Below are 17,149 nucleotides of genomic sequence, written 5' to 3' on the forward strand. Positions count from 1 at the left end.
TAATTTTCAGTAGCATCATGAATGAATTCAACAATATAACCAGCACATAAAGCATTATTTTCATAATCTACAAGCATAGAAAATTTACTACTCTCCACATAAGCAAAATTCTTCTCATTCTGAATAGTGGGAGTATCATAAGAGACTTGAACACTAAAAATTGTTTCCATTTTAAAAGAGTAATGTTCAGAAAAAGGGTAATCATAATCATGACAAGTTTTATAAATATAATCATCACTACTTTTTATAACATAAGTTTCATCACAATAATCATCATAAGTAGCAACTTCGTTCTCATCATAATGGATTGAAACCTCTCCCAAGATAGTGGAATCACTAAATAAAGTTGACACTTTTCCAAATCCACTTTCGTATTCATCACAATAAAATTCAACATCCTCCAAAATAGTGGGATCACTACTTCCTAAAGTTGACACTCTTCCAAACCCACTTTCATCAATATAATCATAAGTAAGAGGCATGCTATCATCATAACAACTTTGCATATCAAAACTTGGGATGCTAAAAATATCATCTTCATTAAACATAGCATCCCCAAGCTTGGGACAAACATTAATTGCAGCAAATATATTCTCAAACATGTCATCCTCAAACATAGCTTCCCCAAGCTTGGGCCTTTTCATATCATAAGCATAGTCACTCTCATCATTAATAGTACGGATAGCACCAATAGTATAGCAACTATCATCATCACAACGAGTAGTAGGAGCAACTTCATTTGAGAGAGATACCTTTTTACCTTTGTTGCTCCTTCTTTTCTTTTTCTTCTTCACATTATGTGTGGGTTCAACCTTCTTCTTCGAGCTCCTTATTGATGAGATTGGTTGAATAGATAGCTCCTCCTCGTTACCTGATTCATCATAAGAAATAATAAGAGGAGATTGGGAAGTCTCTTCCCTTTCATTAGTATTCTCTTGAGCTTATAATTGCTTTCTTTTCTTTAGGTAATTGGCAATATAAGGATTTTCAACGCAATTCACCACACAATACAAATAAATCTTCTCTAGATCAAAATCAAGACAGCTATCAAGATTAAATTTTGGAATGCCCTCAGTTATACGTTTCATTTCTTCACACCCCAAAAGAAGACTAAGCTCTTTATGATGCTCAAGGGTAATCAAGTTATCACAATTTTTGGACACGCTTTGGTCATGAAACAATTTGCATTGGAGATTTAAATGACCACGTTCATTGCAAAGTTCACAAGGAGCGCGAAAAATATTGAATTTTTCAGCAAAATCATCAATACTTTCTTGCAACCCTTTAGTTTCTAAATACTTATGCCTCTTGCAATATCTATTTTCCCTATTTGGTGTGTACTTGCAAACCCAATCTACTCCACAAAAAATCGACATGCTTATAGGAAACATTTTCATCATAACTAGTGCAATCATCATTACTACTATGAATATTCAAGGAGTTCATACTAACAACATTGCAATCATGCTCATCATTCAAAGATTTAGTGCAAAACATTTTATAGATTTCTTCTTCTAGCACTTGAGCACAATTTTCCTGTCCATCATTTTCACGAAAGAGATAAAAAAAGATGAAGCGTATGAGACAAACTCAATTCCATTCTTTTGTTTTCTTTTGTAGACTAAACTAGTGATAAAACAAGAAACAAAAAGATTCGATTGCAAGATCTAAAGATATACCTTCAAGCACTCACCTCCCCGGCAACGGCGCGAGAAAAGAGCTTGATGTCTACTACACAACATTCTTCTTGTAGACGTTGTTGGGCCTCCAAGTGCAGAGGTTTGTAGGACAGTAGCAAATTTCCCTCTTGTGGATGACCTAAGGTTTATCAATCCGTGGGAGGCGTAGGATGAAGATGGTCTCTCTCAAATAACCTTGCAACCAAATAACAAAGAGTCTCTTGTGTCCCCAACACACCCAATACAATGGTAAATTGTATAGGTGCACTAGTTCGGCGAAGAGATGGTGATACAAGTGCAATATGGATGGTATAGCAAGGTATTTGTAATATGAAATTATAAAAACAGCAAGGTAACTAATTATAAAAGTGAGCGTAAACGGTATTGCAATGCTAGGAAACAAGGCCTAAGGTTCATACTTTCACTAGTGCAAGTTCTCTCAACAGTAATAACATAATTGGATCATATAACTATCCCTCAACATGCAACAAAGAGTCACTCCAAAGACACTAATAGCGGAGAACAAACGAAGAGATTATGGTAGGGTACGAAACCACCTCAAAGTTATCCTTTCTGTTCTATCTATTCAAGAGTCTGTAGTAAAATAACATGAAGCTATTCTTTCCGTTCAATCTATCATATAGTTCATACTAGAATAACACCTTAAAACACAAATCAACCAAAACCCTAATGTACCCTAGATACTCCATTGTCACCTCAAGTATCCGTGGGCATGATTATACGATACGCATCACACAATCTCATATTCATCTATTCAACCAACACAAAGTACTTCAAAGAGTGCCCCAAAGTTTCTACCGGAGAGTCAAGACGAAAACGTGTGCCAACCCCTATGCATAGGTTCATGGGCGGAACCCGCAAGTTGATCACCAAAAACACATCAAGTGGATCACGTGAATATCCCATTGTCACCACAGATAAGCACGGTAATACATACATCAAGTGTTCTCAAATCCTTAAAGACTCAATCCGATAAGATAACTTCAAAGGGAAAACTCAATCCATTACAAGAGAGTAGAGGGGGAGAAACATCATAAGATCCAACTATAATAGCAAAGCTCGCGATACATCAAGATCGTGCAAAGTCAAGAACAAAAGAGAGAGAGAGAGATCAAACACATAGCTACTGGTACATACCCGCAGCCTCGAGGGTGAACTACTCCCTCCTCATCATGGAGAGCGCCGGGATGATGAAGATGGCCACCGGTGAGGGACCCCCCTCCGGTAGGGTGCCGGAACAGGGTCCCGATTGACTTTTGGTGTCTACAGAGGCTTGCGGCGGCGGAACTCCCAATCTATCTTCTTATTCAATGGTTTTAGGGTATAAGGGAATATATAGGTGAAAGAAGTCGGTCGGGGGAGCCTCGAGGGGCCCACGAGAGAGGGGGGCGCGCCCAGGGGTGTGGGCACGCCCTCCTATCTCCTGGCTTCCTCGAAGCTTCCCTGGCTTGTACTCCAAGTCTCCGAGATTGCTTCTATTCCAAAAATAACTTTTCTGAAGGTTTCATTCCGTTTGGACTCCGTTTGATATTCCTTTTCTTCGAAACACTGAAATAGGCAAGAAAACAACAATGTGGGCTGGGCCTCCGGTTAGTAGGTTAGTCCCAAAAATGATATAAAAGTGTAAAGTAAAGCCCATAAACATCCAAAACAGGTAATATAATAGCATGGAACAATCAAAAATTATAGATACGTTGGAGACGTATCAATGACGGATGGAATTGAAGCCTCTCTTGATGTGCTTGGTTCTCTTGTGAAATCTGGATTCCTTTGCCAAAGCAATTGCACCGGTATTGTCATAAAAGATTTTCATTGGACCCAATGCACTAGGTATGACAAATAGACCAGATATGAACTCCTTCATCCAGACTCCTTCATTTGTTGCTTCCGAAGCAGCAATGTACTCCGCTTCACACATAGATTCCGCCACGATGCTTTGCTTGGAACTGCACCAACTAACAACTCCGCCATTCAATAAAAATACGTATCCGGTTTGCAACTTAGAGTCATCCGGATCAGTGTCAAAGCTTGAATCAACGTAACCGTTTACGATGAGCTCTTTGTTACCTCCATAAACAAGAAACATATCCTTAGTCCTTTTCTGGTATTTCAGGATGTTTTTGACCGCAGTCTAGTGCTCCACTCCGGGATTACTTTGGTACCTCCGTGCTATGCTTATAGCAAGGCACACATCAGGTTTGGTACATAGCATTTCATACATGATAGAACCTATGGCCGAAGCATAGGGAATGACTTTCGTTTTCTCTCTATCTTCTACAGTGGTCGGGCATTGAGTCCAACTCAACTTCACACCTTGTAACACAGGCAAGAACCCTTTCTTTGACTAATCCATTTTGAACTTCTTCAAAACTTTATCAAGGTATGTGCTTTGTGAAAGTCCAATTAAGTGTCTTGATCTATCTCTATAGATCTTGATACCCAATATGTAAGCAGCTTCACTGAGGTCTTTCATTGAAAAACTCTTACTCAAGTATCCTTTTTTGCTATCCAGAAATTCGGTATCATTTCCAATCAACAATATGTCATCCACATATAATATTAGAAATGCTATAGAGCTCCCACTCACTTTCTTGTAAATACAGGCTTCTCCAAAAGTCTGTATAAAACCATATGCTTTGATCACACTATCAAAGCGTTTATTCCAACTCTGAGATGCTTGCACTAGTCCATAAATGGATCGCTGGAGCTTGCACACTTTGTTAGCACCCTTTGGATCGACAAAACCTTCTGGTTGCATCATATACAACTCTTCTTCTAGAAATCCATTCGGGAATGCAATTTTGACATCCATCTGCCAAATTTCATAATCATAAAATGTGACAATCGCTAACATGATTCGGACAGACTTAAGCATCGCTACGGGTGAGAGAGTCTCATCATAGTCAACTTCTTGAACTTGTCGAAAACCTTTTGCAACAACTCGAGCTTTGTAGACAGTAACATTATTGTCAGCGTCAGTCTTCTTCTTGAAGATCCATTTATTTTCTATGGCTTGCCGATCATCGGGCAAATCAACCAAAGTCCACACTTTGTTCTCATACATGGATCCCATCTCAGATTTCATGGCCTCAAGCCATTTCGCGGAATCTGGGCTCATCATCACATCCTTGGAGTTCGTAGGTTCACCATGTTCTAGTAACATGACTTACAGAACAGGATTACCGCACCACTCTGGTGCGGATCTCACTCGGGAAGACCTACGAGGTTTGGTAGTAACTTGATATGAAGTTTCATGATCATCATCATTAGCTTCCCCACTAATTGGTGTGGAATCACTGGAACTGATTTCTGTGATGAACTACTTTCCAATAAGGGAGAAGGTGCAGTTACCTCATCAAGTTCTACTTTCCTCCCACTCACTTCTTTCGAGAGAAACTCCTTCTCTAGAAAGGATCCATTCTTAGCAATAAATATTTTGCCTTCAGATCTGTGATAGAAGGTGTACCCAACAATTTCCTTTGGGTATCCTATGAAGACGCACTTCTCCGATTTGGGTTCGAGCATATCAGGTTGAAGCTTTTTCACATAAGCATGGAAGCCCCAAACTTTAAGAAACGAGAACTTTGGTTTCTTACCAAACCACAGTTCATATAGGGTTTAATGCGTTTTCTGAGACTAACTTTGGCCCTGTTTGGATCCATGTGTTAGAGTTAGTTTGAGCTAGTTGGGGCTCAAATAGCCCTAAAGTATCCAAACATGAGGGTTAAATTGGAGCAAGTTAGACTTGTTCGATTTTTTATGCAGTTGTTGTTCTGCTACTGTCCAATATTCGCATGTGGTTGTTTCTAGAATAAAAAAAGGAGGTACCCCTACTTATGTTACTCCCACTCTATGTAGCGACCCGACCCGAATGGATCAAGTCTCTGTGCTTAAGTGTCATCCCTGGATCGGTATGCTGACACACACAGTACTGGAGGATTTATAACAGAGGTAAATCACATGTATAAAGTAACGTAAATACTATTACCTCAATCCAAATAGCGAAAGTAACAAGGTTGTGGATTCCCATCAACACCAACAGCAAAGTTGAGTGTAGAAATCGTAACCCTAACGTATCACTTACTCGTCGTAAGATCCTGCAACATGAGACGTTACAGCCACAAAGGGTCAGTACATTGAATGTACTGGCAAATGCACATCATAGGATAATGATGAATAAAGGCTATCACTACATGCATATTTGGCTGGTGGAAAAGCTCTATGGTTATAATGTTTTTGCGAAAAGCCAATTTTTCCCTACTAGAAGGAATAAATTTTATTTAACTATCATGGTGGTTGTTAAACATTGAGAATGGTTGACAGCATTCTCAATCCCAATTAAGTATCATCATTAAAAACCCAACATCATTAATTAAAGTAACATGATGAGATTCACATGATAATCCAAGTACTAGATACTCAAAACATCCATAACCGGGGACACAGCTAATCATGATTAGTTTATACACTCTGCAGAGGTTTGTGCACTTTTCCCCACAAGACTCGATCTCCTCCGTTTGTTTTCTCGCACTACATGGTGTTTGAGAAATGGATGACCGAGACATAGTCTTTCAGAAGCGCTAGCACCTTATGATTGGGTAGACCGTACCACCTACATCCCCTACATCTGCTAGTCTACCACTATAAGAGTTCGCACGACTTAATCAACTATGCTAGAGTCCACAATAGCATGTGGCTGCACACGGAAGTTTCTAGCATGAATAATCTTATGATCCCTTTGAGCCTAGGTGGCGGTCCAAAAACAAACAGGCAATCCTGGAATACCCAAGTGCCTCAAACCACCCAGATGTGTATTAAAGTTGCCACCTTAAATAAACCATTAATTAACAATCTCACATCTATCATGGAAATTCACTCACCCAATCCACGTCTACTAGCATAGCATGGCATAATAAGCAAATGTAGAAGTAACTCCCAAGGGTTTGATAATAAAACAGGTAATAGGTACTACCTCATTTACTTCCCAAAACCCACATATTAATCAGATCCTACTCATGCAATTGTTTGAGGATTGATCTAATGCAATAAAACTGGGTAGTAAAGAGATATGATAAAAGTGTGAACTTGCCTGTACTGTTGATGAAGATGATTTGCACTCAACTCCTGATAGTTCTATTCGTCTCACTCCGTTCAATCTATTGTAAGCAAGAAATAGTAACCACACATAAGCAATCACTCAAAAGATCAGAGAGAACGAAGAAAACAAATCAGAAAACATCAAAACCAAGCAAATAACTCTTGCAGCATAAAACAATTTCTAATAGTACCAAAACTATGTGAATTTGGCCTTATCAGAAAGTTTAGTTCAAGAGCTTCGATTTGCAAAAAGAATAAACTCAAACGGAGTTACGAAACTCAAGTTACGATCAAACGAAGTTCAAAATACTAAACTATTTGAAAAACAAATTTTAAACTTTCAAAAACATGTTTAAGTTGTTTTACTGGATAGAGGGGATCATAACGAAGAAGTAGGCGTTGGTTTCGTTGGATTTGGACTAACGAGCAAAAAATTGTGTTCGATTGAAGTACAAGGACTAATCTATAAACATAATATTCACGGATGGGTCCCTGACTGAAAATTAAAAAGAAAAAGGAAAAACTCTACAAAACGAACGTTCGCTACAGAGCCTAATCCGACGAACTCGTTCACTATGGAATCCTAACTAATGAACGTCCATAAAATAAATCTAACTAAAAAAACAAAAACGATCTAAACCTAACTTAACCGAAAAGAACCGAAATAAAACCGAACTAGGGTTTTACCGGTTGGGGCGGTTTTCCGTCGGAAAACCGGCAGCGGAACTCCGGCGGCTTCCCGCGGCGGTGGGCGTCGGCGAGGAACGGGGCGACGGCTCCGGGCGTCGGCGGCGATGGCGGAGTAGCGGGGAAGGGGCGACGCGGAGCGGCGAGTGCACTGGTGACGCCGGCGGCAGTCAGCGGCGTCGGCGAAGTGCGGCCAGGGCGGCGGAGATGCGAGCGCCGGTGATGGCGAGATCTTCAGCGGCGGTGCGACTACGAGGAGCGGCGACGGCGGCGAAAACGGGACCCAGGGGTCCCGGGGTAGCCTTTTAAAGGGGCAGGGAAGGGCGGTGGCGTGGGGAAGGGGGCGCGGAGGCCGGGGCGGACACGGCGGTGGCGGCAACCGGTGTGCTCGGGTGGGACTCCGCCCAGGTTCGGTGGCGATGGCGCGCTGGGCTGGGCCTTGGCCTGGCAGGAGCTGGGCCGGCCAAGTCGGCGAGAGGAGAAGATTTTTTTAAACATTTTCAGACAAACAAAAATAATAAAACCAAACAAATAAATATATTTTATAGGCATATAATATATCAAATTTTTTAGAAAAAGATTTCCTACAGCATGAACATTATTCCAGCTTAAAATAAAACCCACAACAATTCTAATAATTCAAACAGTGCTACTGACCTATTTAAAACCCAATAAAATCATTTTAAAAATACCAAAATGGTTTCAAATTTATTTTCTCCAATTTTCTTCTGTAGGGAATCATGTTACCCTAATTTCCTTATATTTTGTTTTTGGAGAAAAATAATTTGAATAAAACCCAAATAAGGCCAAATTGAAAAATAATTTTCATCGAAGCTTTAAATTGGATTTCTTTTAAACTCCCAACTCATATCTCATATGTTTTGAAGAAGTCATTTTATCTTCTCTCATGAAAATCATTGAGTTGCTTGAAGTTTCTGAAATTGAAAAATATTTCCAAATGAAATTCAAATCTCTTCAAAACCCTTTTCATTTATTTAAATGGAAGAAGTCATATTATCTTCACTCCAGGGTTTTGTGTTTGAAAAGTATTTGAATCCATGGAGATTGGAAAGCAAAGGTGAAAGTTTGGGAAAGTCCTTTTATTCTCTCTCGTTTAACTTTCAAAACTTTCCAATTTCACTCAATCAATCACACAACAATCAAACAAACAATCATCTATCTATTTATTATAACATTCCAAAATTTAGAATTTTGGGATGTTACAAACCTACCACCCTTAAAATGAATCTCGTCCTCGAGATTCGGAGAGGCTAGCAAGAAATAGGTTAGGGTCGGGGTCTTCTCAAAATGCATCGATCGTCACAGGGGGTGTCGGGTGCTACCACCCTTAGAAGTATTGTTACGGTTCCATCAAAACTCATATACTCCATCCTTATTGTTGATAGGGCCGGTCTTCTCAGATCTTCAGTATAATTCCTTCTCTGGCTCTTCCGATAGCGGCATAACCTTTACCGCAATTCTTCTGTCCTTTCATCTTGGTAAGGTTATTCCGAGACTGGGTCTTCTTGGCTGACAGGTCTGGCGCCAATACTAAACAACTATCGATAACTTATGGTGGTCAACAATTTATGGTTTCTCCTATAGGAAATGGGTCTGGGTTGAACCTCACTGTATATCCTACGATTGGCAACAACTGCCTTGTACACGGAACCATTCTAAGGTTTAAACAAGGTTTTGATCGTCGTATCTCTACTATAGGTAAGTCACTCAGATTTTCAATCCCATATAGCAAAGCAAATAATAAGAGTAAGTCGGTATGGTGATCAATCCATCCCGCACCCAAATCATTACCTTGTATATGGTTTAGCGAATCTCGCATTCTAACACTCGGTCATCCTCTCAAGCATTGAAGAATTTCTCTTTGTCGACGAACCAATTTTGAATAAATCCATTGATTCTACAAGCCAAAACAAAACATCTATCGCTTCTTCACATCTCTCAGGTTTTGCGTAAACTCCTATAAGATCACCTGTTGATAAAGTCGTAACTTCTTCCAGGGTTTTCTCTTCAGCAAGAATGTGCTTGCTTCTTGGCAGGTCCTGGGGCCTCTGGGTTATGGCCCATCTCATCACTTGTAAACCTTGAACTCATCATCGCGGGCAACTGATCATTATCCCAACATCCAACTTCCTAGCATTCTTAAATCCATCCAGTTGTACTGTCTTCCTTCCTTCTATTGGTACAAAACTAAAAGTGATTACTAAGACTCATCAAAGAGTCACCATTGCTCCATATTACCAACATCATACCTCCTTTATATCCAATTAGTACTTCATCCCTTCATATTCTTGGGGTGTCCCACATATCGCGACAAAACTCGTACTTATTTTTTCCAAGTCCACTTCATGGAATATCATTTTCTTTACCAGGGGTCAAGGGTTCTCACAGTTACTACCAGCCTTGAAATGCACAAATTCATCCATAGACCATATTTCTCGTATCCTCGAAAATGGTCAAAATCTTTCTTCATAGAGTAACAACTCATAAAAATCCAAATTAGTACCAACGATGATAACTTTATTGATTCTCCAATTACTACAATCTCCTGCACTTCCATTTCATGCCTCAACTCAACACCTCAATATAAAAGAAATGTTCCCACTACTACTACTACATTTCTTTTGTTGCTAACTCAACTATTTAGCACAAGCCTCCTTCTCATTGGGACAATCCATGGCAAAGTGCCCTACTTCATTACAACGAAAACATATTACTTCTAACAAGTCTCAAGATTTCCTCATGATTACATAGCCTCCTTGGGTCCTCGGCTTCCTTTTTGGGAAATTGCTGAAGTAGTGCCCTGAATCCTTGCCCCTGAAACTGGTGATATGGCTCAGGTCCTTCCCGGTATCCAATCTACTTCTCTTCCTGGTTTTTTCCGTTCCAATCAGGGCTTCTATATCCTATGGGTCATACTCTACTTCCTCTGTCGGGAATTCTACTAGATCTCCATTCAGACAATCTTGGGAGATGTGTCCTTCTTCTCCACATGAATAACAAGACTTGATGCAGGGTTTAATTTGGTCTTCTCCAGGTGTGTCCTCCACCTCTTCCTTCATCATAGGTTCTTCTAAAGTTTCCTTGAGGGCTCCTTTCATTGCTTCCTTCTTCTGTTGGACGGTTCTTTGTACCATGGGGTAAATGTGACACGGAGCAGGGTAGTGGGTAGTTCCTTCACTCAAGAAACAAGTAATCTGCCTAGTTGGGCATTCTTCAGCTAGGTGACTTTCTTCACTATTAGGGCATCCATCCTTGTGCTCCTTATGGTTGTGTCCTATTTCTCCACAAAGCTTGCATGCACAGAGTTTCTTCATATCCTTTCCATAAGGCTTCAATTTTTGGGACACAAATCGAGACTTTGGCAAAGTCAACTTAAATTCTTTCCAAGTGGTTACTCCTTGCTATCCATTGAAGTTTTGGTACATCCTCCACCAAGTAGCAGCACCTCTTTCAAAACATTGAAGAGCACGTTGGGCAATATCCTTTCCGGCTATAGGGTTATTCTTCATGTGATCCTCCATGTTCTGAATCCATCGGTCCATCTCCAATTGACTCATCGGTCCAGGTAATATGAGCTCATCTCCATTCATCCTCTATTGGGTCCAAGGGTTTTAGGGGGTGGGGTAAGAGACAGATAGAGAGGGATACACACAATGCAAACAATAGTTTTGAAAAGGGCATTTTATTTCATGGCTGTCGGAAAACATCAAACAAAATGACAAATCACAATCGTCGCATCTAACATAGGTATAAAACAGGGGTTTGGTCTTCTAAAGGTCAACAAATCTTAAAAGTCGCCAAACTCTTCAAGTCTTGTTCATGTCTCCGGTGGCTTCTTCCGATCATGCTTGTCCTTCTCAAGTTCTTCTATCAGGTCATTTCTGTTAATGCGAAGTCTCTCATGACGTCCTTTAATATTCTAGAGTTGCATTCCAACTTCTGGGTTTCAACATCCTTGGCATGAACCAAGGTCCTACTGTCCTTCAGTTCCTGACGAATCTTTGGTATCTCGAGGTTTTGCTCCACTAGCTTGGCTATTTTCAGCTTCTGGGTCCTGAGTTCTTCACTAAATGCTTCCTTGTCAAATACGGCTTCCTGCAGATCCATCTTGAAACTCCTGATGTAATTCTCCAAATCCTGGTGATACACCAGCTACGTTAAAACTGCATCCTTTGCTGACAGATGCTCCATCAGCCTTCTACCATCCAATCCTTCTATGCATATGCATGCTTAACTCAACTCGGTGACAATAGCATAAGAGGGCGATAACACCATGGTTAGCCGTGTCTATGCCCATGTTTCTGCCATGAGATTTCATTCCATAATTGATATCTCATGTCTTAGGGTTTTCATTGACAAAAACTTTGAGTTCTAATGCTCCAGGTTCCGGTCTTTCTCCGACACACCTTGATCTCGGGTATTGACTGTCGTGGTTCTAAGTCTGACAGTAGAATGGGGGGTAAGTATGGAAAGACAAGGTCCTAGCTATGGAACAGTTGTACACATGAGTGTTTAGCGAGTTCAGGCCCTTCTCGGAGGAAGTAACAGCCCTACGTCTCGGAGCCCGGAGGCGGTCGACTGATCTCTGTGTATATGAGTTACAGGGGTGCGAACCCTTCTACCAGTGGAGGGGGGTGGCTTATATAGAGGACGCCAGGACCCCAGCCAGCCCATGTAGAGGAGGGTTAAAGTACATTAAGGCCTAGCGTTACTGGTAATGCCCTACATAAAGTGTCATCATGACCATTAAGACTACTTAATTACAGACCATTTGGATACAGCATAGATCCTGAACTTCTGATGGTCGAGTGTGTCTCTGTGGTCGAGTGTCTTCTAGCCGGTCGAGTGGAGTCTCCCTTGGTCGACTGGAAGGTAGCTTCGTCTGATGATGTCCTTGGGTATGGTATCCTAGATAGGTCCATGACCCTACCCTAGGTACATAACCTCATCATTAGCCCCCGAATGGATCGAGGTTCGAGTGAGGAAGGAGTTGATGATTTTATCCGACTTATTTTCTGCGTTTTGATTGTGTCGTATCTTGGATCGGCGATCTTCTTTTCGACGTTGGCGTCAACTTTTACTTCAGTCGCCTTGATCCATTCTTATCTTTTGTCGAGTGAACTTTTGAACTCTGGTGAACTTCCGAGCGACGGATCGCGGGAAGGATATCGTCTGACAGATTGATCTGTTGTTAGCGGATTTTGCGGGATCTGAAATTTGGGAAGCGCGCGAAGCGGGGCGATCCGCGACAATCGGGCGGGATAAGGCATGGACGCCTCGATTTCCGCGCCATCTTTTTCGCCACGTATCGTACGTGTGCGACTGTTTCGGGATGTGACAGATCTGCTCGGACCCACTCGTCAGCCACTCAGAAGCGCCCTTATATAAAGCGTCGGGGAAGAGTTTTTGAACAGTGCCTCCCCATTCTCCTCTCTTCCTTCTCTGCCTCCGCCCATGGCGCTTGCTCTTACCTCTCCCTTATCCACCTCTCGAGCGCTTCGCCGGCGAGAATGGTGAAGGAGAAGACGGCGGCTCTAGAGCGCGCGAAGAAGGCGACGGCGATGGGGGAAGCGAAGGGGAGACCGTCCAGTCGGGGCGGATCTTCGTCAAGGTCCCGGCTGCCGAAGGGTTGGGTCCAAGGGGATTGGATCCGCTCGACCATCACTGAGAAAGATCTCAATGACCTGGCCAATGAGGGACTGATCCCCCATGGGTCAGCGAGGCTTCCGGGGACCGAGTGCCAACCGCAGCCGCGGGAGGGTGAGTACGTTCTCTTGGCCACTCACATAGATCGTGGATTTTCTTTGCCGCCGAGTGTTTTCTTCCGAGGGTTTCTGAATTTCTTTGGGGCACAACTCCACCATTTCAATCCCAATTCCATCGCCTATCTTGCCGCCTTCGTGTCCATGTGCGAGAATTTCCTGGGTTGTCGACCACACTGGGGTCTCTTCAAGCACATATTCACCTGTCGCTCACAGACAGTGAAAAAGGCGAGTCCGGACGATGAGAGGACCAAGGTCATTCAAATGTGCGGGGGTCTTGGGATTCAGTTGAGGAATAAGAGCACTTTTCCTGCCATCATCCTTCCTGAGTCGGTCAGAGGGTGGCAGTCGACTTGGTTCTACTGCCAAGACGAGTCGACGCCGAGGCAGTCGACTGGTCTCCCTCCGTTCTCCATGGACCGAGTGGACAAACCGTCTTCTCTGAAGGTGCTTCCTGAGGAGAAAGTCGAGGTAAAAATGTTGGTGGAGCGCATGGTCCAACTCGTTCGGGATGGAGTGACGGGCATGGATCTTCTGGAAGTCTTCCTTAGGCGGCGCATCCAACCGCTCCTGTACCGAGGCCACCCGATGTGGTTGTACTGCGGTACCGAAGATACCACTCGGGTCCATCCAGAGGCAGTCGACGACGCTACGCTGGAGAGGTGGGTGACCGCCATCACTGGGAACAAGGACAACCCTCGAGGAGCGAGGAGGATCCCGCCACTCGACTGTACCTATACGCCGGACAAGGTATGGCCGCTTAGCTCCGAGTGTAATTTTGTTTTATCCATTCTGCTTTGCTGTGAATTGATCGAGTGATCTTCATTTTGCTCTGTTGCTTGTCAGGCCACCACGGATTTATACTCGATGCCCAATGGAGCGCAGACGCCGACTGAGGAGGAGGAAGGAAGCGGGGGCGAAAGCCCGGAGGAGTGGGATTCGGATGCTGACGACGACGACGAGGGTGATGACTCTGGTGAGGAGGAAGAAGAGGAGGAGGAGGAGGAAGTTGCATCTCCTCGCTCAGAAAGACGCTCGAAGCTTGCCCATGATCCAGCGACTGAGCGGGGTAAGGGGGTCGCAACCGCTTCCCAGTCGACCAAGCGCCCTCGGACCACTTCTACGGCGCCGACTGAGAAGGCTCCGAAGCAATCTCGAGTGGCACCGTCGAAGCCTGCAAAGGTCTTGCCGAAGATGAAGATGGTGATCCCCACTATCTCAGGGTAATGGTAGTTTTGAGCTTTCCCTGTTTCATGAACTTATTCTTGGTCGACTCATGGGCCAATCGACTGACTTTTGGAACTACAGCGCTGCTACTTCTGATACTTCGACCAAGGCTGAAGACCACGAGATGGAGGACGCTGCTACCTCACAACCTGGTACGATTCTTCTGATCCCGTTTTCAGTCGACTGACTTATTGTCTCTAATTTTGATTCTTTCTGCAGCTTCATCTAACATTGTCATTGACCTTCCTGACGACGACGACGAAGAACCACCGAGGCAAAGGAGGAGCAAGAAAACACCTGCTGGCAAGGCGACTCGAGATGTGCCAGCACCCGAGACGTTGGTCGTGGAGGGAGACAATGTCACTCGACCCACCGTAACCTTCGCGGTGCCGTTGACGAGTGCTCGTCCTTCGTCATCGAGTGCTGCTCAACCCTCACTTTTCTCCACCTACCCCGTTCCAGAAGACCAAGCCAGTGCTGCTAGAGAAGCGATACGCCAAGCGGGGGTCATGATGGAGCAAGTGAAGGCGATACGAGAAGCTAGCCAGGCAGCCTATGACGCCAGTTCAGCTCTTCAGAGTAATGTTCAGGTCAGTCGGTCACTGCCTGTTCTGTTAGGATATGATATCTGTAAACTCTTCTTTCTGCAATTCTTAGAGTTTTTCCTGCACCCACTGGGTGTGTCGATTGAAATTCCGGACTAGTGGGGGCACGCTGAGTGCACCCACTGGGTGTAGTCCCCAAGGCTATGGTCGACTGCTGGCAGTCGACTATAGTCTTTCCGTCTTAAGTTTTTTCCTTACTCGACTAGGTCGAATAGATTCATAGACCGGTGGGGGCACGCTGAGGGCACCCACTGGGTGTAGTCCCCGAGACTGTGGTCAACTGCTTGCAGTCGATTATAGTCTGAAGAACACCTCCGGGTTTTTTTGTGTTGTTGGTCGACTGGTCGACTCTAACTGATGAAACTAGTGGGGGCACGCTGAGTGCACCCACTGGGTGTAGTCCCCGAGACTATGGTCGAATGTTTGCATTCGGCCGTAGTCTTAGAAACACTATGATTTTTTCTTACTCACTCGGAAGTGAATTGTTTTTGACATCTATCGATTGGTTCTTCGTAGAAATCCTGTGACCTTGCGGCTCGTTATACTGAGTTGGAGAACAAACACATTCAGCTCGAGCTCGATCTGAAACTGGCCCAAGAGAACTTGACGAAGGCGAAGGAGGAAGCTAAAGGTATGCTTGGTGAGGCCTTTGACGACTGCCTTTGCCTCTCACTTGTTTCCGAATCTAATCTCACTGTAACTTTCTAGGCAAAGTGAGGGATGCCCTGAAGAAACAAGAGCTTGACTTGGCTGAGATGCAAAAAACTGCTTTAGAGAAGACCAGGCTTGCGGATGAGAAGCTGGCTTTAGTGACTAAGCTTGAAGAAGAAAACACCAATCTGAAAGCTGCTCTTGATGCTGCCAACTAGGAGGTCAGTCGACTGAAAAGTGACAAGACCACCCTGAATGATAAGGCCAGTGAGTTGAAGAGAAAGAAGAATGATCTAGAGGCTTATCTGGGTGGACTCGCCAAGAAGTTGTTCCTCATGCTTGAAGGTAATCCTTTGTATCAAACAAATATTTAATTGTAACCTCTCACTATTTGTCTTGACTCGGTGGTTGTGCTTGCAGAATTTTGTCAGAACTTTGAAGAGGAGACTGGTCGACTGGAAGTAAACCTGGACCCCATCAACTCTCCTGTGAAAGATGAAGTCGCCATGAACATGCTCCGACTTGAATCTCATGTTGCTGTCGTCATCGATTATCTCGCAAGGCTGAAGGTCGCAACTTCCCGCATCGACACAACACTCTGGCCAAGAGAGACACTCCAGAACGACCTCGAGTCTCTGATGACTCGACTGAACGAGGTCCCAAGTCGAGTGCAGGAGTGGAAGAAGTCTTCGGCCAGGTGCGGCGCGGATGTTGCTCTGTCTCTGGTCCACGTTCACTGCAAGGATGCATGAGAGGACAAGCTGGTGGCTCTCAGGGTGGCCAACACCAAGAAGCACGACTTTAGATCTTTCATGGAGACCTTCATTGCCGTTGCCACTCAGATTGCAGATGGAATTGATCTGGATGAGTTTGTGGCACCTTCCAACCCTCCACGGGAGGGGTAAAAAACTTCTCTTGATACTTTAAATTTGCCTCGGTATGCCGAGTGAGTTTTGTAACCGGCAAACCTTAACAGGCCTAGCGCCTGAGCACTTTCGGTTCTGTTAGGTGTTATCCGAACTTGGGTTCGTCGCTGAATATGTTTGCATTTGGTTTGAGGCGTCTTTTGCAGGTTAAAGCGAAGCGCTTATTGCTGTCGACTTGTCCCCCAATTCACTTAGGCGAGCACTGGGCTGCAGCTAAGTCCCCGAGCGAGGGGTTTGCCCTCCACTCGGTAGGATTTTTAGATACTTAGGCGAGCACTGGGCTGCAGCTAAGCCCCCGAGTGGGAGGTCTATTCTCCACTCAGTAGGATTTCAGACACTTAGGCAAGCACTGGGCTGCAGCTAAGCCCCCGAGTGGGAGGTCTGCTCTCCACTCGGTAGGATTTCAGACACTTAGGTGAGCACTGGGCTGCAGCTAAACCCCTGAGTGGGAGGTCTGCTCTCCACTCGGTAGG

The sequence above is a fragment of the Triticum dicoccoides genome, chromosome 1B, assembly GCF_002162155.2.
Source record: "Triticum dicoccoides isolate Atlit2015 ecotype Zavitan chromosome 1B, WEW_v2.0, whole genome shotgun sequence".
NCBI lineage: Eukaryota > Viridiplantae > Streptophyta > Magnoliopsida > Poales > Poaceae > Triticum > Triticum dicoccoides.